A 26,587-nucleotide genomic window follows, 5' to 3' on the forward strand; every position below is an offset into this window, starting at 1 on the left:
GACCCTTCTTTGAGCAAGATCCAAAGATTCTTTTATCTTGCAGCTCTACACTAGACAGGAGAGGCAGATACAGTGTGTGGCTAGTTATGCAGGAAGTTTTGTTGCCAGGATCAGAAATGTGCTCTCCTTTCACCTCATCCCTTTGGCTAGACAAATTTATGGGCCAACTAACTTAAAGGGAGGCTTACAAATATGAAGGAGTATATGGACATGTGGAAAGAATTAATAATATCTGACATACTATGATCTATATATTTATAAAATAAATCTATGTATCTATTTATGTATCTATTTATAATCTACCCAACTATTTATCCTTCCATCGTTCCATGCCTCCACCCATTCATTCACTTATCTAGCCACATTAAGAGGAGATTGGAAAGAATACATCAATATGCTCCCAGTGATTATATATAGACATAATGGGAAATGGTTTTTCCTTATCTTTTTCTGAATTTTATAAATGTAATACATTGTAGGTGCACTTACTTAATCAAGAAAAAAAAGATGTTCCATTTAATTTAAAAAAGAGCAAACCAACACACTTCAGTAATCTCGTTGATTGAGGGGGAAGCTAATTTTAATTAGCAACATCCTGAGTTATGGACTGTTTGCAAAGAGATACAGCTTTATTACATTTAACTACCATCTTGGACCTGCTTTAATGAATAGGTAGGAATGATTTATAATTAGCATAGCTATTGTTTGTATTCATATGAATACTTCTAATGTGGCTTGAGAACTTTCTTATGTGTTTCTTAATGTAATCTCAATTTCTCTTCTAGTATCATAAATTCTTGAATGATTAGAATCCAGCCTTTTTTTGTGAATGAATCAAAGGAAAATCACATACCAATAGGGAAATGAAACCCTATATTACTAGAGCTAGAGGCATCGACCAACAGTGGGTCAGGTGATTCAGCAAGTTAGAATTCAAGTACACATTTGACATGGGCATTGACCCGAATGCCTCTTACATGTAAAATCCTAACACAGACCAGGAATAGCATGATTTCTGTCCTACAGGCATTCAGAGATGTGTTTTTTTTCTAACAATAGATAAAGGTTAGGAAAGGGCTAAGGTTAAATCCTAGCAACTGCCCTAAAGCAGAGCCTTAAAGATACTGCTTATTCTCATGTTGTCAATCCATAAAAATTTCCTGGAGGGAAGTCTCTTCAGCTTCATCTGGCAGCACACTCTCTCTCCATCCTTGTGATGCGGCCATAGTGAACTTCGTGGAGCTCTTCCCAATCATCATGCTTCCCGTCACTCCAGGGCCTTTGCAAACAAGATCCGCTGTGTTATTCTCAATTATATTATTTTCTCCTTTTCCCTACGTAATTTCTGCTAATCCTTCCAATCTCAATTCAGTATTCCTCCTGCAGCACTCACCTACTTCGACCAAGCCCTGCGTCACACACCATGTACCTCTCTTTCAGAGGGTTCTTCACAGTGATAACTTCAGAATTTGTCATGTGATATTTTGATTGATGCCTATTTCTCAAATTAAAATGCAAGCTCCATAAGCACGGAATAATCTATCATTTTGTTCACCTTTACATCTCCAGGGCTAAATGCTGGGCCAGGAAAAAAGTAGACACTCAATAAATATGTGGTGAATTCATAGATAAATGAAGGATTCATTAGGGAACTGTGGCACAGACAGGCTAAGTAACTTGCCTCAGGCCTAAACTTGGTAAAAAGATTCTGCCTCCTTAAAAAGTTTTGCATAATAAGAAATAGAAAGATAATAGTAAATAGTAATTAATAAATTACTTATTAATATATAATGCTAGCAGTGACTAATAAGGATAGCTACTATTTAATGCCTCACACATTGTGCCAAATGCTATTACTCACAAAATCTCTGTGGTAGGTTTCATTACCCTTGCTTTGAAAATTGAGGATTACAGAGGTTAAATACCTTGTTTGAATACACAAAGATGTTTTTGTTTTTGATTTTCCCAAGTAGGAAATATCTTTAATTTACCCGGAATTTCATGACAAATAGCCATGAGGTTAAATGGCATTAAATGGCAAAGTGAAGACTCAAATTCAGGGCTACCTGACTTCAAATTCCCCATGTTTGTTACTATGCTAAACTGCTCTTAAAATTCAAAGATAACGGAGATAAACTGTAGAGAATGACCAAAGAGAGGATAGTAATATTGTAAGAGTTCAAAGGATGGAGAGGCAAATAGGCTGGGTGAATCAGGGAGCATTTAGTGGGAAATTTGGCATTCAAGCTGGGCCTTGACTAATGGTCCAACTGTGGATGTGTGAAGATGTGCAGCGACAGACACTCCAAACAGGAAACAACCTGGGATAGTTACATGTACAGTACATGGCTAGGGCCGAAGGTATGGTGGGAAGCACATTATAGGGTGTAAATATGCATAACTTTGCCAAGGGTGGGATTTAGCAGGCTTCCAAGGGTCGGCGTCTTCTCAGTGTGTCAGGTGATTGAGCAAGTTCGTGTCCAAGTATGCATTTTGCATGGGCATGTATGTGTCTTGATTCAAAGAGGTGAGAGTCTCAGACAGGTATCCAACAGAATTGATTTAATAAACTGCTTTTCAACTTTTGTTTCTCTTTTGCTTGAATACCTATGACAGATGACATTCACATAAGCAAAAATATATTCCTTTGAGGAGCTCTTAGCTGTTTTGTGGCTGTTGCATAGATAAGGTAGGTTGCAGGTTGCATGAACTGCTTGCTGTGAGAAAACTCCATGCCTTTCTCTCCATCACACCTGTGTGTCATCACCCACACCTGTGTGTCACTGAATCGCATGAGGACCAGCCAGTGTTCTAGATATAAGACCCTTCTTTCAAACCTGGAGATTGGACACTTGAAATATTTCTTCATTGGGTTAGCTAGGCAAAGCCACAGTATTAGAAGTTCAGAGAGGTAAATTCATAGCACTATCAAGTAGCCTTAGAAACTGAAATTCAAATCCTGTATTCTCCACCTATTGGCCATGTGAATTTGGAGAAATATTTTATCCTCTGAATTAAAAATTTCTCACCTGTAATGGTCATGGCATCTCTTACCTCAGAAGATTGTGTGGGATCATTGAGTTGTATGTGATGTCTAGCACAGTGCTTGACAAAACATTGATTTGTTACTATGAATTGTCATGCTAAGCATGCAACCATGGCATATTTTCAGATTCAGTTAAGAAGGCAGAAAGTCAGATATTTAAGCTAGGGTAGCACAGGTTTGGCAGTATCTAATGAAATTAAGTCTTGAGAAACACTCATACGTTTGCACAAGAAAGCATATAAAAGGATGTTCATTGCAACGCTGTTGGTAACATTTTTTGAAAAAGGAAGCAATCTATATGTTCAATGAGGGAAAGTGGCTAAACAAGCAATGGCAGAGAGATACTATGGAAAATAAGCTGTAGTGAAAGGAAATGAAGTAGATCTATTTAAAATTACAAGGAAATACTTCAAAAATATTATTTGGTGAATGAAAGCAAATTACAAAATGTTACATGCACTATGAGACTGTTTATCTAACACACACACACTTAACGATTCTATAGTATAATATAAGTGTATGCATAGAGAATGTTCACAAAACAGGTAACTGGTTATCACCAAGGATAAGGAGACTGGTTGAGATTCAGGTTTAGATTCTTGTTCAGAAGGAACTTTAAAATTAGATCTGCTCTTCTACTTTGTTATAAGGAAATGATATCCATTTGGAATTTGTGCAATTATATTTTAGAAAACATATATACCAGTTTCAAAGACCCAAAATGGAAGTTTGAAGCCCTACTCTGGAGAACGATATTTATGTTCTATGCAATCAGGTCTCCGGTGGGGCTGAGCCTACATGTTCTACAGGTTAAGAGTCCCTTGACTGTGGGGAGGGACAGGGACACAGAGGCAGATGTGAAGGGCAAATCAGTCTTCATTGGTAGAGAAGGGAAACAATGCTTCTAAAGAGGAGTTGAGGAAGGAAAAGAAGGTTTTTCATGGCAGAAGATAGATGTTTTGGACAATGCCTGCTGGTTACATTGCCCTACTGTAGAAAACCTAATAATTTCTAACATTGTACAAAAACTTTCTTTTGAGGGATATCTTGTGTGGATCTTTATGCCTGTTTTCAGGTGCTGAGGCCTTCCTTGTATCTTGAGGACCCTTTTAAGAGGCAGCTTAGCATAGTAACAAACATGAGGAATTTGAAGTCAGGTAGTCCTGAATTTGAGTCTTCACTCTACCATTTAATGCCATTTAACCTCATGGCTATTTGTCATGAAATTCCAGGTAAATTAAAGATATTTCCTACTTAGCAAAAACAAAAACAAAAACATCTTTGTGTACTCAAGCAAGGTATTTAACCTCTGTAATATCCTCAAGGCCTGACTTCTTGAGCTGTGGGCTGCTAAGCAGTCTCAAAAGTAGCCCAGGATTTCCTGAACAAAACAGATTTTCATTCTTAGGGAGTTTGAAATACGAGACAGAGTATTCGGTTGTCAAAAGCCACCATCTAAAGCCGAAGCAAAGAGGTAAATAGAAGGTACAAAGGGACATCTATGAGTAGACATGAATAAGGAGGTACCTAAGTAAGCAGATGCTGTAAGAAGGTAGGCACTATGAGTAAGCAAAACCATAATATACAGATGGGAGTAGAAGGTGAGGAGAAGCTGGAGACAGAGTTGCTCTCTTATCAAAATGGTGGAACACTGGCGTGGCAAACACTGGAAGCTGGTGTTCAGAGCTGTGCTTATCACAATTGAAATTCTGCTTCTAGGAGGTTGACTAGGTGTCTTAGTTGCTTTATGCAGAGGGTTTCCATAAGTTCTTGCTATCCAGTCATTTTGGGGTTTGCTTATTTCCCCATGTCTTCTTACACAGTGTGTTGATTTGAAACTGTTGTGTTCCCCAGAAAAGTCATGTTATTCTAATCCAATCTTGTGGCAGCCAGAAAAATTATGTATGGGATCTTTGATTAGATTGTTTCCATAGAGATGTGATCTTGCCCATCCAAGGGCTCCATTTCTGGAGCCCTTGAGGAAAGAGAATTAAGGGCCAACACAGAGAACAGGGAGATGAAATAAAACAAAGATACTGGAGATGCTAAGAAAGCCATTTGAAACCAGAAACCCAGGGAGAAGGATAGCAAATGTCTCCATGTGCCTTCTCATGTGACAGAGAAATTCCAGACTCTATCAACCTTTCTTGGGTGAAGGTAGTGCCTTAATTTGGACATTTTTCTGACCTTAGAATAGTAAATTTGCAACATAAAAAGTCCCCTTTATAAAAGCCAACCAGGGCAGTGCGACAGTGGCTCAGTGGTAAATTCTCACCTGCCATGCCAGAGACCCAGGTTTAATTCCCAGTTCTTCCCATGTAAAAAAAAAAAGCCAACCAATTTTTGGTCTACTACATTCCAGCAGCCTTAGCTAAACAAAACACACAGAAAGATAGACTCACTGATTATAGGCTTTGAAACAAAATGATTTGAATTTTTAATCTTGACTCAATATCAGCATATCAATTAAATGGTCTAGGCTTTAGATCAGTAATAAGAAAAAGTCCACAAATTTTAGAAGCATAAAACAACAAAGTTTTATTTCTTGCTTATAATACACAACTATATATAAGCAAGAATACTACACAAGCTCTGTGCTCTGTCATCTGCAACAGACTGATGGAGTCATCTTCATCTGAAGTATTTCCTGAGGAAAAAGTGGGTATTATATATAAAACATGGCCCTCAGAGCTTTCCACCCATGATGACACATGCAACTTCTAGTCACATTTCATTGGCCAAGCAAGTCATGACTCATCCAATTTCCAAAGGGCAGGGAAGTGTAAAACTTCCATGTGTCTAGAAAGTGTAAAGCAAGCATACTTGGGTGAACTCTATAAAAGACTATCATAACTATTATTAGCTTTGTGTCCTTGAGAAAGCTTTTTTAACTTCTATGGGCCTCAATTTTCTCACCTGCAGAAGTATTTATAATACCTAACCATAAGTTGTGAGAAATGAATGCCTATAGAAGTACTTAGCACAATGCATGACTCATAATAAATTTTCAATATGTACCAACTTAATTGTATTTAGGAAATTAACCATTTTCTATTACCTGAAATAACCTAGTACATCTTTCCTCTTGGGATAAATCAATACAATGGGAAATTTCTCCCTAGAAGTTGTATGAGTTGAATTCTCTCTGATAAGCCAGCTATCTTCATACTGCAAAAAGTTATCCCCAGGAATCCATGCTATTGAAGGAACTTCAGGTTAGTGAACCTAATAAAATAGCTAAAATTTTCTGATGGATCATTTGTTGAGCCATGAAAAAAAGTGGCACATATTTCTGAAAGTAAAAAATTAGATTCAGCAAAACATAGCAGAAGAAATAGGTCTAAAAGGTGTATCTGTAAAGCTTACTTACTGAATGCCAAAGTTAGAGAACAGGGAAGCTCACGATGCAGAAGCAGAAGGATAAGCAGGAGGCAGACTAACAGATGGGAGCTATTTTTTAAAAAAGAAGCAGCAAAAAAGTCGTAGGAGGTGAATGCTATAGGCAAGGAAGCTCTGGAGGTACAGGTTGAAATATTGTTTGGGAGTCCTAAAGAGCCACATATGTGCCTGGGTTGAGAACCTGGACTATTAGCTTGGGAAGAAAGAAAATTCTATGAGATAATAGGAAAGACACTTCCAGAAGTGCCTCCCATTTTATGTCTCAACCTCCAAGAATAAAAACATCATCATATGAGTCAGGAAACAGTTTGCAAACGACAGAAAACTAACTTTAAGATGGTTTAAACAGAAAGGAAGCTTTACTGTTTCACATCACTGGAAATTTCAAGATTGCATACATCAGGCAGAGCTGCATCCTGCTGCCCAAACAGTATCATTAGTGTTACTCATTTCTCTAAGTTTTGTTTTCTTCTGTGTTGGCCTCATCCTCAAACGGGTTCTTCCTTCTTGGTGCCAAAATGGCAGCTAGCACCTCCAGGCTTACATCCTGTCTTCCCATCATTCTTACTGAAATGATGGGACACCTCTCTCCCATCACTCTAGTAAGAGTTACAGGATTTTCTCTGATGGATACATGTGTACATTCCATAATTGATTGCTGGGCAAGGAGGGTATGATTTTTTGATTGTCCAGGCTTGAGCCACATGACCAACCCTGGGTCACAGTTGGAATCAGCTTCCATTTGAACTACATGAACTGCATGAAAGAAAGATTAATTCTCTAAGGGAAATTGTGGTGCTTGAGGATGGAGGGAAAGATGCCAAACAGGCAAACAAGAAATGTGAACAATTTTTATACACCTTTGGGGAAGCTGCAGTGTTTCTCAGACCACCCCCTCCTTCGTGACCACCCCTCCCAAAAGACATAGATTACTGTATGCTTATCTCCAGCCTATTAAGAGTTCCAAGATCCATGATGTCTTAGAACCCCTATCTTCCAGTCCTACCAAGAAGTCTTGACTTCCATGTCTAGCTCTCTGGTTTTCCAAAGGTACCCAGACTTTCCTTGAATCACAGAATATTGGCTGAGAGATTGAGAAAATATTTATTCCTTTCTTGCTCAATATCCATACATCCTGCCCTAAGACATCGGTGAAAATGTTGCTCTATATCAGCAAGAAAACCCAGAATCAAGATGCCAAACCACATGGTATTCACTTTCACCACTTTGGAGTAGAATTGAAAGGACAAAAGCAGATGTCTTTTGGCACTTAGAAATATCACTCAGAGAATGGAGACTTTTTTTCTGGCTGAACCCAAAATGATAGAGACTAAGTTGAAGCAAATCTGGAGTGAAATAAAAGGCATTTTCTTTGGAAACATTCCTTCTTTATTTGAAAGAGTCATTCAGATTCAAAGCCCATTTCAAATATCACCTGCCCTCTGAGCCATCACCAACTCCCCCCAGATACAATAGTTGCTTCTTTTCACCTTGTTATCATAGTGCATGGATCATATGCATTATAGCATTTGAGCTACTTGAAGTCAATCTTTCTTAGGCATTTTGGAATTATCAGTGCTAAGCGGTACCTACCATTATGCGGCAGATATGCACTTAATAAAAATGTATTGGGGGGCTGCAAAGGTAGTTTAGTGGTAGAATTCTCACCTGTCATGCAGATCTGAGTTCAATTCCCAGTCCATGCACTTCCCCAAAAAATAAAAATTAAAAATAAATAAAAATTCAACACGTGATTCTACAATAACGGGATACTCACATGGAATAATAATGAAATGTGACCCCACCATACAGCATACAAAAACAAAAGTAGAAAAGTATATTGGATAGATGAATGAATGTACCTAACTGGTTTATATAGTAATATTACAAATTTATAAAATCCAGAAAAATGTATTGCACAAATGAAGACACTGTCAGCAAGAAGAGTAAACAACTTATACAAAAACCACGGGAAAACCACAGCTATGTAAATTGAGGTGTTCTAATTTTCAATCCAGAGCTGTTTGCTTTACAGTCCTGTCCTACACAGGGCATGCGGTCTTAATAGTTTGCATATATGTTCCATTCACTCTTCACAACAACCCTACCTAGTAAACCTCGTTATCCCCAGTTTAAAGTAAAGGATCAGAACAATGATTACTGAAATGTTTTCCTAGCCCTGTGAATGCTAGGTTTGGCATGTTCAAGAACAGATTAACCAACTCTGTCTCTGATAACTCTTCCTGACTGGAAGAGAAATTCTGAAAAGCATCTGGAACCCAGCCTGCCAAGTAGGATGTGCATTATTTTCTGTCTCACTCCCTCCCCCAGGCAGAAGGCCCAGTAACCTGAAATAGAAATGCTGAAGTACAAACCAACCTAGTGATGCCCATAACCTGCAGCCTACTTCTGACTTCCAGAGAAAGCAAGAAAGCTTTTGAAGTTCATGCAACTGATTCTATAATGATGACAGAAAAAAGGATACTTTCTATGGCAGTCAGATCTTGACACTCAACTTCTAACAACTCCCAACCTGGGCCCTATTAGAGAGAGGGAAAAAGGAAGAGGCATACTCCAGAAAACACATTTCTTTATGTTCAAATTTTCCATGAAGTCCTTTATTTTCTTCCCTGGAAACCCAGTAACTAAGGCAGGATATATTCATTGTTTATCCTAATATTAACAACTTACTTAATCAAACACACATTACCTTCCATATGTGCATTAAATATAATCTTATTTGATCCTCACAACAACCTTACAAAGAAAGTGCTATAAATATCCTCCCTTTACTGATGAGAAAAAAATAAATCATACCATAATTAAGCAACTTGCCTACAGTCACCCAGTTAGGAAACTGGTGAAGTGCATAGCAGAACCTGCTTCTCTGATCCTAGAACCTATACTCTCAACCACTAAAGCAAAGTACCTCTTAGTGAGATCAGAATATCTGAGCTCACATCCTGTTTGGTGCTCTTCCTAGATGTGGGATTCTACGTAAGCCTTGGTTTCTTCATTTGTGAAAGGATCAATACTCTCTATTTGATAGAGTTGTATGGTTATCAAATATATTGTGAAATATCATTTCCTACAAAGCTGGTGAAGTGAGTTTTGCAATGAAGACCTGGTTTTAAATATAAGCTCTTCAGTTTGCTAACTCTCCACCCATTGGCAAATTATTCAAGTTTCGTGAGCTTCGGACTTGAAATTATATGTGAAAGTTTTTATTTGTTAAGGGGGAATAATGATTTTTTACTTCTTAAGGGTGTTTGAGAGTGTTCAGTGAATTACCCCATGAAAGAACTTATTATAATGACTGGCGTATATTCATTTTTCAGAGAAACTGATTTCTATTCTTTAAGTTTTGCTGATATATTGCCTGTAATTTCTTTAATTATCTGATCTGCACTTCACTATGGACAAGCTCTAATTCAAGTTCAGAGCAGTCAGATGCAAACTGGAAACCCAAAACACAAAATGTGGAGGGAAGGTGGCAAAAGAAAAATATTTTGAAAGTATGATGGACTCAGAGAAATAATAAAGAATTTCAGATTTTGAAAGGGAAAAACATGAATGGAATTCATCAGATAGGATGCGTCAAGAGCTTCCTAAGACAAACACAAATTGAGTAAACAAGACAATCTAAAGTTATTTATCTAACTTTTGTTGTTAGGGCTAGTGTCTGCTGAGATACTCAAGGACTACCTTGAAAGCAGAAGTACAGAATTTTAGCATTGGGCATCACTTGCCTTGGCTAACAGAGCTGAGCTGCAATTTCACTGCTTAACAGCAGGTGCCAGCATGGGCCATAATACACAACACAGTATGTGCCAAACTTTTGGTTATATAAAAATAGTTGTAGTTTCATGTAATCAGCAATACTTTCATTTGGATATAAAAACCCTCTTATTTTTCCACTGTGAGTATTACACATGACTGCGGAAAGACAAATTTCCAGATTGTGAGCTAGGAAAACTTGCACTGACTTCTTAATCCTGTATGCAGCCTGGCCATGGCAAGTGATTGGATGAATATCTACCCAAGAAACAGGATGGCAAGGACAGGAAAGGATGATGGAGGAGAGAATTAAAGCACATCAAACTGCACATGAGAAAAACAAAGTAAAGTGTACACATACACATACAAACATATGTATACGTATATAAACATATACACACATATATACGCTAATTATATGTACACAAATAATACACACATATACACACATACATATAAACTATGTATACATTCATTTCTGTAAAATATGGGCATATAGATATGAAACATAGGACAGTGGTTAAGAGAGAAGACTTTGGTTCAGGTATCTGAGTTCAAATAGCATAATGCCATCACATGCTGTTTGGGAGACTTGTGTACTTTTTTCAGTATCTGAGTGAATCCATTTTGTCATTATAAAATATACATAATAATATCACATACCACACAAATTTATGAAGATGAAGTCATTTGTTAAGTGCTAAGTACAACGCTTAGCATAAACTAAGTGCTAAATAAATGTTAGCTGTTATTTGTGCATCTGCACGATATGTGACTAATTTTGCAGGGAGAAAGTCTAAAAGAATATACATAAATGTGTGGCAATAGTCATCAGAAGTTTTTATTTTCCTATTAGCTTTTGCATTATCTGATATTCTGAAATAAATATTTATTCTTTGTATCATACAGCTTTTCAATGGAGAATAAATTACTGATTTAAAGTTATTTTTTAAATGAGAGCACAAATCTAAAAGGCCAAGCTCTGAAATGCATCATTTATTCCCATTTCAACCATGGTCATTTCTTCAGGGTTGAGGCCCTTGATGCATCTCAGACACACCTCTACAACATGAGGACCCCTTGCATTTTTTGGTCTCCTCAATGAAATTTTATACAGAAGTTGACTATATAACTTATCACTGGGACCAACAAAAAGTGCAGATTAAAAATAAGTTTGGAGAAAGAGATTAATGTGTGCAAATCAAACTCTGTTATTTGTAATATAATATCAATTTAAAACTGTAAGACCCTAAGATAACCAATAAAATAATAAAACAGTTATAACTAATAAGCTAATTAAAGAGATAAAATGAAATCATGAAAAATGTTTGATAAAAGAAGGCAAAAAGAAAAAAGTGAACAAGTAACAGATAAGATAAATAAGAAAAATTAGCAATAGCCATACTGAAAACAACATTAAATGTTCAAGTTTTAAATACCCAAATTAAAAAGAAAAGATTGCCATGAAAAAAAATTGAACAAAAATTCAGTTGAATGCAAAAGCAGTGCCAAAATATTTTCTGCCTACCAGACTCTACACCTCAAATATAAAGACACAAAGGTTAAAGTAAAAAAGTAAAAAAAAAGATATACCATGCAAACACTAATCCAAAGAAGTCGGATTATGTCAAATAAAGCAAATTTCATAATGATAGAAGGGCCAGTTCAGAAAGAGGAACCATCTTCAGGACCTTATGTTAAGCAATGGTCTCTTAGACCTTAAACCAAAAGAACAAAAGAATAGATAAACAAATGGGGCTTTACCAAAATTATAAATATTTCTACATCAAAGGACTTTATCAAGAAAAAAAAAAGACAACTACAGAATGGGATAAAATATTTGGAAAGCAGAATTATGATAAAAGTTTTAATATCCAGAATATATAAAGAATTCCTACAATTCAACAATGAACAGCCCAATTAAAAAATGGGCAACAAGGACTTTCAAGAAAGATGGCAAAAAAGGGAGTTCCAGGACTCACTTGTTCCTCCAAAACAGCTAGTACACAGGCAGGAGCTGTCTGAAACAACTGTTATGTCACAATGGTGAAGTCCTAAAAAATCTCCTAAGTCAGTCCAAGAAGGTGAAGGAAATATGGCTAAAGAAATAAAAGACAGTACAAAGTCATTGAGTGAGCACAAAGAAGATTTGAAAGTATAACAGGAAAAAAGATAGAAATGAAAGGTACAATAGAAGAGATTAAAAATATACCAGAGGCATATAACAGCAGATTTGAACAGGCAGAAGAAAGAATCAGTGAGCTAGAAGACAGGACAATCGAAATTTTACAGACAGAAGAACAGATAGAGGAAAGAATGGAAATAACTGGGCAGGATCTTCATGTTAATGAATGGTAACACGAAGAATACAACATAAGCACCATGAATGTCCCAAAGGAGAAGAGAACAAATTGAAGGTGATCATCTCAATGAATGCAAAAAGGCATTTGACAAAATTCAGTATCCTTTCTAGAGAAAAACACTTCCAAAGATAGGAATAGACGAAAATGTTCACAACATGATGAAAGGTAGAAAGGTATATTTGAAAGACCCACACTAATAGTATATTCATTGGTAATAGACTGAAAAATTTCAACATTTTGTCCAACATTTGTTAGCAGGTTCAGCTAGGGCATTTAAGCTAGAAAAAGAAGTAAAGTCACCCAAATTGGGAGTGAAGTACTAAAACTTTCACTATTTGCAGATGGCATGGTCCTTTTTAAAGAAGGTCCTGAACAATCTATAATAAAGCTATTTGAGCTAATAAGTTTAGCAAAGTGGCAGGATACGAAATCAAGTGCAAAAATCAATAGTGTTTCTATACATTAGTAATGAGTGATCTGAGGAGTAATTCAAGAAAAAAAATTCCATTTACAATAACAACTAAAAGAACCAAATACTTGGGAATAAATTTAACTAAATATGCAAAGCAATTGTACACAGGAATGTAAAAAACTTCACTAAAAGAAATCAAAGATGACCCAAATAAATGGAAGGGTATTCCATGATCGTTGATTGGAGGAGGAAGTACTGTTAATATGTCAATTCTATCCAAATTGATTTACGGATTCAATAGAATCCCAATCAAAATTCCAACAGCCTACTTTGCAGAAGTGGAAATCCAACTATCGATTTTTTTTGGAATAGTAACTATCTCCTAACAGCCAAAAATGTCTTTAAAAAGAAGTACAAAATTGAAGGACTCACACTTCCTGACTTTAAAGCATATTACAAGTCTACAGTGGTCAAAACAGCATGGTGCTGGCATAAAGTTAGATATATTGACCAGTGGAATCGAATTGAGAATTCAGAAATAGACCTTCATCATCTATGGTCAATTGATATTTGACAAGACTGTCCAATCCACTCAACTGGGACAGACTAGCCTCTTCAGCAAGTGATGTTGGAAGTACCAGATATCCATATGCAAAAGAATGAAATATAATCCTTATCTCACACCTTATACCAAAATGAACACAAAATGGATCAAAGATCTAAATATACAAACCAGGTCAATAAAAGTCCCAGAAGAAAACATGGGGAATCATCTTCAATATCTTGTGGTATGAAGAAGGCTGGTATCTTTCAGAGTGCAAAGTGATTTCAGAATGTAATGAATTTTTTTTGGATTAATTTTCCAGGACGCTTGTCATTAATCTGTCTATGCTCCTGAATTATGAAACGTGAATATGTGGGCCATGGAATAATTTCTCTTGATAAATAAATAATTAACAAATGCTATGGAAAAAAATATCTGTGATAGGCAATGTTTTCTTAGATTTTATACCCAAAGCACACAAAAAAAGTGCATATAGATAAATGGGACCTCCTGAAAATTAAAAACTTTGTGCATCTAAGGACTTTGCCAAGAAAGTGAAAATACAACCTAATCAATGGGAAGAAATATTTGGAAATCACATATCTAATAAGGGTTTAATAACCAGAATATATAAAGAAATCCTACAACTCAACAATAAAATGACAAACAACTCAATTAAAATATGGGCAAAAGACTTGGATAGACATTTCTCCAAATGGGAAAAACAAGTGGCTAAAAAAAACACATTAAAAGATGTTCAACATTACTAGCTGTTAGAAAAATGCAAATCAAAACCACAATGAAATATCATTTCACAGCAACTAGAATGGGCACTATTTAAAAAATAAAACAAAAATACAAGTATTGGAGAGGATGTGGAGAAATAGGAACATTAATTAATTGCTAGTGGAATGTAAAAATTGTGCTGCTGCTGTTGAAGATAGTCTAATAGTTCCTCAGGAGGCCTCATGTAGAATTGCCTTATGATCCAGCATTCCCACTGTACAGACCCAGAAGAACTAAAATCAGGTACTTGAACAGACTTTTGTACACCAATGTTCATGGTGGTATAATTCAGAATTGCCAAAAGATGGAAGCAAACCAAATGTCCATCCACCAATGAATGGATCAACAAAATGTGGTGTATATATATTATAGAATATTATTTAGCTGTAAATAGGAATGAAGTCCTGTCACATGCAAAAATATGGATGAAACTTAAGGATGTTATATTGAGTGAAATAAGCCAGACACAGAAGGTTCATTCTTATGAACTAATTATAATAAATAAACTCATAGAATTAAAATCTAGAATATAGGTTACCAAGAGATAGATTGGGCTTAGAGAATGGGGATTTGATGCTTAACTTGTGCAGAATTTCTATTTAGGCTGATGATAAAGGTTTAGAAATAGAGAGTGGTAATGATAACACATTAACATAAATGCAATTGACAACACTAAAAACTATATAGATGAATGTGGTTAAAAGAGGAAAATTTTAGATATATATATGTATATGTAATTCAAAGATAAAATATAGGATTGTCTCCCATAGCAAATCCTATTGTAGAGGATGGACAACAGTTAATAGTACTAGTAGAACGTTCTTTCATAGGTTATAACAAATGTATGACAAGTTGGTAATAATAATAGAGTGTACGTGGGGAAATAAAATATTTACTGTAAATAATGGGTGATAGAATTATTTTAATAATCTTTTATCAATTGTAACTACTGTTAAAAATACAATTATTTTAAAAGTCCTATCATCAATAGTAGTAAATGTTCCACACCACTGTAAGGTGTTGGTTGTGTGATGGTATATAGAATTTCTCTATTTTATATATAATTATTTTGTAAGCTCACAACTTCTCTAATTAAAAAGAAAAGACAAAATACATGAATAGATATTTCCCCAAAGAAGATACACAAATAGCCAACAAGCAAATGAAAAACTGCTCAACATCATTAACCTAATCACATTGAGGTACCACTTCACACCTATTAGAATGTTTACTATTTAAAAAAAAAACAACAGATAACAATTGTTGGAAAGAAATAGAAACACATATATTGAGAAATAGAAAAACATATATTGCTGGTGGGAATGTATAAAAGGGTGTAGATACTGTGAAAAACAGTTTGTCAATTCTTCAGGAAGTTAAGTATAGAATTACCGTGTAATCCAGCTTTCTTACTATTAGATATATAGCCCAAAGAATTGAAAGCAGGGACCTGAACAGATATTTGTACACCGATGTTCATAGTAACATTATTCACAATTATCAAAAGGTAGATGCAACCCAAGTTGTCCATCAACTCATGAAAAGATCAGTGCAATGTGTTGTATACACACAGGAGAATATTTTTCAATCATAAAAAGAAATGAAGTTCTAATGCATGCTACAACATGAATGAATCTTGAAAACATCATGTTGACTGGAATAAGCGAGACCCAAAAGGAAAATTATTGTATGAGCTAACTTATGTGAAATAATTAGAATATGCAAATTTGTAGAGTCAGGAACAAGAATATAAGTTACCAGGGGCTGGGTGGGGCTGAAGAATGGGGAATTAATGTTTAATTAGATAATGGCATTTCTGTTTGGAGTGACAGAAAAGTTTGGTAATGGATGGCAGTGATGGTGGCAGAACACTGTGAATGTAATTAATATCACAGATTTTTAATTTGAAAGTAGATAAAATGGGAAATTTTAGGTTGCATATATGTGTTACCAGAAAAAAAATAAAATAAAAAGACCTATAGAACTGCAAAAAAAAGCAATCTATTGTTAATTTACTAAATTAAACAAATAATTTTTAAATGTTCATTTCAATAGATTCAAGAAAAGCATCCGAGGAAATTTTATATCTTTTTCTGTTAAAACTCTGTGAATTAGGAATGAAAGGGAATTTCCTCAGCCTGAAATAGGGCATCTAAAAAAACCTAATGGTATAAGGCTGAATGCTTTCGCCTTAATATTGAGAAGAAGTCAACAAAATCTCCCATTGCTTCTATTCAGCATTATACTAGAGATTCTAGTCAGTGCAATGAGACAAGATAAATAAATAAAAGGCATACAGATCAGAAAGAAGGAAGAAAGCTGTCACAGAAAACATAACTCTATATTTAAAAATCTCAAGGAATTCACTAAAAAATGCTAGAATTAATAAACAAGTTCAAGATGGTCTTGGGATGCAAAATCAATGTATAAAAATCAATGTTTGCCCAAATACCCCTAAAGAATGGGAGAAACATCAAAGGAGATGGTGTAGTTATACAGCAAAGGTCAGGTTTAACAAATGAGTATGTTTGCTGAATCATATACAGATATTTCTTATACCCACCGGCACCTTAGAGCAACTAGAAATAAAAAGCAAAAATTGTGGAATTGTAACCCATACCAAACTCTGAAATCTGTTCTACAACTAAGTGTTACAACGTACTTTGAAATTTATTGCTTATATATATATGTGTTGTTTAAAAAGGAGTATAATAGAGAAGAGAGGATTTAACAAATGAGTATGATTGTTGCATCATTATATTGATATTTCTGTTGGTTTCCTGTGTCTTGGAACAGTTAGAAGAAAAAACAAAAAATCATGGAACTGTAACCCATACCAAACTTTAAAATCTGTTCTATAACAACTTGTTAAAATGTACTTGAAAATTTACTGCTTTGTTGTAGATATGTTATATTTCTCACTAAAAACAAGTTTTAAAATATCAATGTTTCTGTGTACTAGCAATGAAACAAATCTCAAGAAAACCATTAGTTCACAATAGAAGCAAAAATAATAAAATATCAGGTAATACATTTAACATATGCAAATCAAATATATTGAAAACTATGACACCTGACTGAGAGAAATTAAAGATGACCCAAGTTAATGGTAAGATATGCTATGCTCACATTTCAGAAGAATCAACATTCTTGATATTTCAGTTGTCCCCAGGTTGATCTTTAGACCATGAAACAATTATTTCAACTCTTCATGACTCAGTTTCCTCATTTGCAAAATATGGATAATGATAGGACTATACAGGATTTGACCTGGGGAGAGTTAACCTAGTCAAAAAGCTGTCTGTCAAGAACACAGCCCAGTTGAGGTACAAAGCCTGGCATACAAAAGACATTAAAAAATATTTATTGGAAGAAGCGATACAGGAAGACGTGATGCAATTTTCTCAATTTTAATTCAGAAGTAAAGCCTGTTTAGAGTTTCCAATCCAGCATGCATGGCCCAAATAAGAAATACAAGCTATGTTTGTTTAAAGAGGAAGAATTAGTAGCCCATACATATACATATGTACATGTATATATGCACGCATTATATGTGTGTAGTATGTGTGTATATATATATATTTATATGCATGTAAATATTTGTCTATTTGTATATTAGTTTGTGAAGGTAATAAAGAGAGAAGGCTGTGTTAAGTATGATTCCAGTCTTCTCCGGGCATGAGCAATTAGGTGAAGGGGATACCCCTCAACGAGAAGGTGGAGCCCCACACAGGATTAGATTTAGGTCCTCCTTAGAAAATTCAGCTTTTAAGGGTTGAGAAAAAGCAAAAGCATCTGTGAGGGAATCAAGGAGGGCTAACTTACAACATCACTTCTAAATCAGCTTGCCCTTTCCCCACACCCCCTCCTTTCTTGGTATCCCATTTGGTACTGGCTATTTTGATTTCCACATGCTGGAGCCCTTGTCCTTCATTCCTACCAGCTGCAATACCTTTCCAGATGGATTCCCACACAAGAACACCATCCTCAGCCTTAGCAGTCACCCAACATCAATTCTATTAACCCACCCTCTGGGGAAATTGAACAGGAAAAACCACCAAATTAGGCAACTGATCTAAAATAAGGAATGGCTATAGTTTCCCAACAAGTTTTTAAAATTAATTGGCTTTGATGCTGGGCCTTTGGCATGAAGCTCTGTGTCCTATGGTCCATGCATCCTCTTCTCAGATGCTGCTTCTCTGCTCAGGAGCTTCTGCTTACTAAGATGTTCATGATGGTAGAAGGGAGACTGTATAAAATAGAGGCCAATTTTCAAACACGAAGGTGATAAATGAGCAGATTTTCTCCCAGATTGCTGAGCAAACATCAGCAGAGCAAACTAATGTAAAGATATAATCGTGATTAATCTCTTGATTAAAATAATTAATCTTGGTTAATTCTGCATTTAATCATTTCTTTTTATCAATGTCTTAACATGCAGCTTTATAGAAATATTCATTTAGACTAATGGATATTTCATTCCTCCAATTAGTCTGTTTATTCTGAGTTACTAAATGCCTTAAATTCCAGCTCTTTCATAAGCAGTAAACTCCCGTTGTGTTATCATAGCTCTAGGCAGAATGTTCTTTTCATACTCAAGAAGTCCCTACAATGTCTGCAAAATGAGTAGTATCTCAGAGACTGAAGGAGATCTAGGAGTTTGGGAGATTGAAGGAGGCTGTGTGGATAACTGTTATCAAATATTTGCTTAGTGATCCAGAAATTTACACTGTGGCCACTAATTGGTTGTTATAGTAATAGCAATGTCAATGCATATGGTGGTAATTTACAATTCATTCTTTCACATCTAACATCCTTCAGTTCCTGCTAGGACATGGATGAACTTTCCCAATTTATTGATGAGAAAACTAAAGCCCAGGGCAGTTACCGTGCATCCCCAAATTCACATAGCTAACAGAAGGGATGAAGTTTCCACCTCTTAGTCACTTGCTATAACATTATCCTTTCAACTTATTTATTTTCACTGCAGCACTTTATGTTTATCAGAGTACTTAAGCACGATCTGAAATTATTTTATTGCTTCTCAGATTTTCAGTGCTCTTTTCTAATTTGAATGTCATGCAAAAAGCAAAAGGGGCCTAGAAGTTCAAGGTCTATGAGCTATTATTATAAGACTCTAACGTGGACATGCTGGGAGGCTGAATAAGGATTTCTCCCATTTATCTTTAGAAGCAGTAGTTTGTTCATGCCTGTGCATTTTGACACATATATCCAAGTAATATATACTGAGCATCTTCCATATATCAAGTAATAGTACTAGGACTGAAGGATAGACTAGGGAAAAACAAAAATGTCTAAAATTGTGACTTCCAATCTTCGTGAGGCCATGTGGACTTCAAGTTCAGTGCCTGAATCACTGAAGTAAACCTCACCTAATCCAGCACTGCAGAAATATATAACAGGAGGGGATTCTGAGGGAGAAGGTGGAGAGGAGAGGGAATGTTTGGGTTGGGGCAGGTTTAGGGGAAATTAAGTTGCCATCTCTTGGTCATCTGCTGTAACATTACCTTCTCACCCTATTTATTTTCACCATAGCACTTCATATGTTTTCATCAAAGTACTTACAGCCATCTGAACTTATCTAATTTATTTATCGATCATTTTACCTTTTGTCTATCTCTCTCCATTATAACATAATCTCAGGAAGACAGAGGTTGTGTCTTGTGGTCCCTTGCTGTATTCTCAGTGCACAAAAACACTGGCCCACTTAAGACACCAGATAAACCCATGGTGAATGAATAAAGGAAAGAGTATAGGGTTTGTCTGACAATAGCTAACACTGGTTGAGCACTTACTATGAACCAGGTTTTATGTGAAGTGCCTTGCATGCTTTATGTCATTCACCTAGACAGCATCCCACTAAAATAGTTTTTATTCTCTTTATTTTACAGATGAGAACATTGAAGCACATTAATGTGTGAAGTAGCTTGCCCAAGGTTGCAGAGCTGTGGGCCCGCCTGTCTCTAGGGCCTTCCCTCTTGACCAGTACACTCTTCTGTCACCTATATAGTATCTATAAGGCACCTGTGCAGTTTCTAGCACCCTATAGTGTCTGTGGGTGTCAGAGAGTTTCCAACAGACCCACTTGCCCAGAGGTTCTCAACTCTTGTGTGTAACCGTTGTTATGGGAGTGATGGTAAAAGTGTCATGGATTTTGATGTACTTACCCTTTCTATAAATTATGGATTCAAAGCTATCACTATATAATGAACCCTCTTTATTTTTATTTTGATGTCTTTAGTGAGAATAGGAAGGAACAAAGTGCAGCTGAAAAGGCAGGTCTTGCACATCGCTCACATCCGGTCTCATTCAGCAGCAGCCAAGGTCAGCAGCAAAGGCTGTCCTAATATGAATTGCTGTGTTTCCCTGAAATAAAACCTTGGTGGGAGAAACATCGCCATAATATAGGTACACTCTTGGGACTGTACATGCATATAGGTCTTCTGTGATGTGGAAGATAAAAGGTGACTGAACTAGTTCAACCCCGCTCATTTGCTCCTCCCAGGGAGGAGACATACTTATTTAAGGTCTGTACACCGTTTGCAAGAGAAGCCTACGAGGGGCCAGAGATTATGAAGTCTGTCTTGTACACTGTGATGCTTCCAGGGTCAGAATTGTACCCAACTCCTACTTCGACTGACTGAACAAGTGGTGTTCTTTCCATTACCCCCGCGTGGATTCCAGTTTAGATACTGGTTCCTTCAAAACCCTCCTCCGTTTTCTATGAATTTCTCAGAAAACAACACCCCCCACTCCGCCCTGAAGCTCTAGACATTGTGGGGTTTTGCCCCCACCTTTATTTGTAAGCAGGACAAAATGCTTATAATGCAATTATAAAACAAATTTCAAACTAAATTCAAAACTACTCACAATCGTTCACCCTAGCTCATTTATTGCCTTGCTGTAACTTCTTTTGGAGTTCACCTTTTCATAAAATGCTGCGTTAATGTCTCCTAGCTCTGCATACCCTTTGACCATAGGCTTTGCTGTCTGCCAGTTCTGCCAGTAAAACCAATGACACAAGATAGATGTACAGACCCTAGGACAGGATATGAGAAACCACTTAAGCTGACCCCTAATGGGGTAGATTGAATCACGCACCCTAACAAAAGACGTGTTCTTTACCGTAATCCGTGTTCTGCTGGGTATGAACTCATTTGTAAATAGGACTCCTTAAAGATGTGTATTCAGTTAAGAAGACAATTCATTTGTGAATAGGATCTTGATTCTATTTAGGTGTGGCCAAACTGTATCATGATGCACCTTAATTCATACTACTGGAATCCTTAAGACACAGTCAGAGAAAGCCCCAGGAAGAAGCCAGAAACCAGGAGAGCAGACACAAGGAGAGAGATTGCCATGTGACAGGGATAGTTGGAACACTACAGACTTTGGAGAGCGCAAGCTCTGTGAACATCTTGACTTTAGATTTCTAGCCTCTAAAACCATGAGAAAATAAATTCCTATTGTCTTTATCATAGCATCTCTGGAAAACTAAGGTAGTTTCTGACTTCTGAAGATAGGGAAAGGGAGGCCAAAAGGAAAGGAAATTATTCAAGTCACATAAGTGGCATTGTCAAGATTTAATTCTACCTGTCTGTCTAGCTCTCCTTTTCCTTCAACTGTACCACCGGTCTACTCTCTGTCAGTCCTTATCTGGCCACCAAGTCCCTCCAAAAGTTCACTGGGGCACCTAAACTTCAAAAATGCTCCAGTCCCATTGCCCAGAAGACTTGTCCTTTGCTCAGAGGCTTACAAGCCAGTCAGCCAAACTCTCTTGACTCTTGCCACTTATAGAAAGCCTACTATGTGCCAACCACTGCAGAGACCTTAGCAACAGCACCTATTAAACCTTGTGGGATACATGCTACTATCCCAGATTTTCAGATGATGAAACTGAAGCATAGCAAAATGATGGGACTTACCCTAGATCATAGCTTATTAGTAGTGGGGCAAATTTTAAGTTTCTTGACCCTACAATCTGTTCATTTTCCTTCCATTGCATTACCTTGCTTTTCATATGGGACCAAAAAGCTCATAAGAGAGAGAATGGGATACTTCTTGTTTCAGTAATAACTTAGTGTAACTTGACTTCTCGTATTAACCCTAGGCCAGAATAAGGGTTTGATAACACAGGAAATTAGATGGGTAAATTTACTTTCAGAATCTTCAACAGATATTTTAAGGGCTCTTCCTAAGAGACATTTCTTGCACTGAGATATAACAGTGGACAAAGCATGTGTGTCAGTGATAAAGTTCAAGTTCTGCATCCTTAAGCTGAAGGTTCTCTTAGGATTTCCATTTCTTCTGCTCTCTTTGACCTGTTGAAATGCTACTCTACCATGTAGTTGATATGACAAGAGGGACTTAGGACTTCATTCTGTTTGAAAGGAGCTCTTCTCTCTAAAGGGGCATATCAAGCAGTTCAATTCCAGACCCTGCCAAGAAACACTCTACCCCTATCCTTATCATTGAAGTGGTGAATTCTGTGAACTGAGTGTTGGTGAGAAGCCTGAGGGGCTGACAGACCATGTTTAGGTTTAGGTTTTCTTATAACCTATAAACTCGTATAACTACTCATTTGTCTAGTTCACTGAAACTCCATAGTAGCCTTTGGAGAAAATCCTGCTAAAAATTTTTTTCAACCCCAACTGAGATTCAGAATCTATTGGAGGGCCAGCCACAGTGGCTCAGCAGGCAAGAATGCTTGCCTGCCATGCCAGAGGACTTGGGTTAGATTCCCGGTACCTGCCCATGTTAAAAAAAAAAAAAAAGAATCTATTGGAATGAAAACAACAATATGAGCATTTGTCCTACAAATTGCTTCAATGGTTCTGAGATGATATTGATACGTATCCAATATTAGGAGTCATAATGTTTAGAGAAATAAAAGGAATTATTTTGATTGGGATATAACTTTTTCATGTGCATTTTTTATTTGATGGCTGAGTAGGCACCTGGCTGGGATTGGAGTATTTGGAGGTCCTGGGACCAAGTCAAACACCAACTCTTCATTTTCACAAGGGTTAGAAGAGGTTCTGATCTAGTCTCAAGCATCATCCTGTCCCGGAAGGATTTCCTGATTTTGTAAGTGGTGTGAGAACTCTGAAAGGGAAGGGATGGGTTGGAAAATAATGTGATAAAATCATTCTTCCTCTCCTGCCTACTCTTCCCCTTAAGAATGCAGATACAAAAGAGAGTATCAACTCTTTTTGCTTCAGAGCCATCCCCAGCAAAGAGCATACCCAAACCTCCTTTATGGTGAGGTATAGAAGAAATGATTTCTGGCTGAATTCCCCCATGTTCTGAAGAACCGCATGCTTTTCTCTCTCAGGAAGGAGAGGGACAAGGCTTGCTGAGAGACCAAGGGATGGCCAAGAAGACCAGATATACTTGGGATTGTTCTACTTAAGCAGACAGTAGATGCAACTGGCATCTTTTAATTAATCTAATAAACTTTCTTGTTTGGTGGAGGCAGTTGAAATTTTGAGAGTCATGACATAAAGTGGATGGGAAGTGTTAATAGTGTGTATTCACAGAGCTAGCTACCTGTGTCACAGAGGTGACTATGTTCAGAGGTCCAGAGCTGCAGAGCAGAGGGGAGGTAAAATTAGAAGATGTATGTGCCATTTACAATATTGAAATTGGGTTCTTCTTAGTTGGGGACCCATCACCCTGTGGAGTCAGATCAATGTTCAGAGCGCAATGCAAACTCATGCTGGGTCACCACGCGGGTCCCCACTTTCCAGCTTTTGTCAGTCAATTGGTCAATCAATAAACAATTACTGGGCATTGTGCTGTGCTCTGGGCACTGGACTGGAGATTTATTTGTTGTTGTTACATTCAAACTGTGCACAGGGCGCAGGTCTGGGTGTTCATTCATTCACAAGGAATTCCTGAGGAATTTATAACTGTAACTATAATAATTGTTCAAAGTGATGCTTAATTTTTGCCAGTCACTGCTCTGAATCCTCTCATATATTAACTTATTTGTTCCTCCCATACACTCTATGAGGTAGATATGCTTATTATTCCCATTTTACAGATGATGAAACTGAGGCCCTGGTAGGTCACAGAGCCAGTAGGAAAGAAATCCAATATCTGAATCCAGGCAGACTGGTACAAGAGTCAATACTCTTAATTTCTCAACATGGGTCTGGCACAGGGTTAGATCCATACTGACACTGGGGAAGCAGAATACTGTCATTTTTCAGGTGCTGGGTTTTGGAGTTCAGATTGCCTCAGTCTGAGGCTTGCATCCACTGCTTACTACCTGCATGGCTTTTTGCAGTTTATTTAAACTCGTGCCTCATTGTTTTCATGTAAAGTAGAGTAAATAATCGTTCCAACTTTCCAGAGTATTATAAGGATATTGTGACATAATGCAGGGTAAGTGGCACTTCAAACCAAGGGACTGGCATATAGTTATTAATCAATAATTATCAGTGATAATAGTATTAGTGATTATTATTATCAGCCTATCCTTGAAAAACTCATAGACTTGGACACTCTTAGTCTTCTAAACAGAAAGAGCTTCCATTCCTGAATGCTTTAGTTCTAGATTCTAGATAAATGGTGGGCAAATATTTATTAAAAATATTTATATCTTCACATACATATAGTCCATCTGAAGGATACAATGGCTCACAATATCATCATATAGCTGTGTATTCATCACCATGATCATTGTTAGAACATTTGTATCACTCCAGAAAAAGAAATAAATAGAAAAAGAAAAAATTCATGCGTAACATACCCCCCACCCCTGCCTCTCATGAATTACTAGCATTTCAATCTACCCAATTTTTTGCCCCTTATCCCTCTCTCACTATTTATTTTTTCTATCTACTTTGTTACTCATCTGTCCACAGCCTGGATAAAGGAATTATCAGACGTGAGTTTTTACAATCATACAGTCACACCGTGAAAGCTGTGTAGTTATACAATTGTCTTCAACAAGCAAGGTTACTGGAACACAGTTCAACAGTTTAGATACTTCCCTCTAGCCACTCCAATACATCATAAACCAAAAATATATCTATATAATGCATAAGAAGAACCTCCAGGATAACTTCTCAATTCTGTTCGAAATCTCTCAGCCACTGAAACTTTATTTTGTCTCATTTCTCTCTTCCCCCGTCTGGTCAAGCAGGCTTTCTCAATCCCATGATGCTGGGTTCTGGCTCATTCTTGGAGTCCTGTCCCACATTGCCAGGGAGATTTATACCCCTGGGAGTCATGTCCCATGTTGGAGGGGTGGGGATAGCAGTGAGTTCACCTGCCGTATTGTCTTAGAAGGAGAGGCCACATCTGAGCAACAAAAGAGGGTCTCTGGGGGTGAGCCTTATGCTAATTATGAGCAGGCTTAGCTTCTTCTTTGCAGGAATAAGTTTCAAAGGGGTGATCTCCAAGATCAAAGACTCAGCCTATTAAATTGGTTGTCTCCACTGCTTATGAGAATATCAGGAATTCCCAGATGGGGAAGTTTTTTATTAACTTTTTTTAATGCCCAGATCTATGCCACTTATTCCACGAAGCCTACCCTGAAGCATTTAATTCTAAATATTCTTTCCTTGAACTTACTTAACATATCATCTGTACCTATCTAATAATGTACATTATTTATGTGACTTAACTTTTCTTTAAATACAAGTTTTTAAAGGAGGAGAATCCATGACTAGCTCACATTCTTAACTTCCAAAGGACTCACTAGGATTCTTATACATCAGACATGTTCAATAAATAAAATGAGTAATTGAATAAACAAACACTACTGAAAGGTTATTAAATACTAACTCCTCAGACATTTTCCAGCTCTTTCCACCTTTCCTCATAGAGCATATTTGCTAAGTCTTTAACTTTTTTAGCAGCTCTCTAAGTTCTCATACTTCAGCTATAGGGTCTCAGAGAGCAGAGTTCTTTAGCAAGCCCCAACCACTACTTAACAAGGCACCATTTAGTAAATTCCAGTAAGTTTTAGGCAATTTCCCCATGGGGTAGCAGCCAGAGTCTAAACTCATAACACTGAAAGAACTTTACATAGGTGGAGTCCAAATTCTTTTGAAGAAACAAGGGACATACACAAGAGTACAAGGACATTCCTGCATATTTTTCAAAAAACGCAACTGTATTACTGATAGTCATAGATTTTTCACACTTTTGTGTGTGTGTGTGTGGAGGGAGGCATTTAGGAGTAGCATAAGAAAATCTTAAAATTTATGACAATCACAGAGGAAGGA

The sequence above is a fragment of the Tamandua tetradactyla genome, chromosome 23 (assembly GCF_023851605.1).
Source record: "Tamandua tetradactyla isolate mTamTet1 chromosome 23, mTamTet1.pri, whole genome shotgun sequence".
Taxonomy (NCBI): domain Eukaryota; kingdom Metazoa; phylum Chordata; class Mammalia; order Pilosa; family Myrmecophagidae; genus Tamandua; species Tamandua tetradactyla.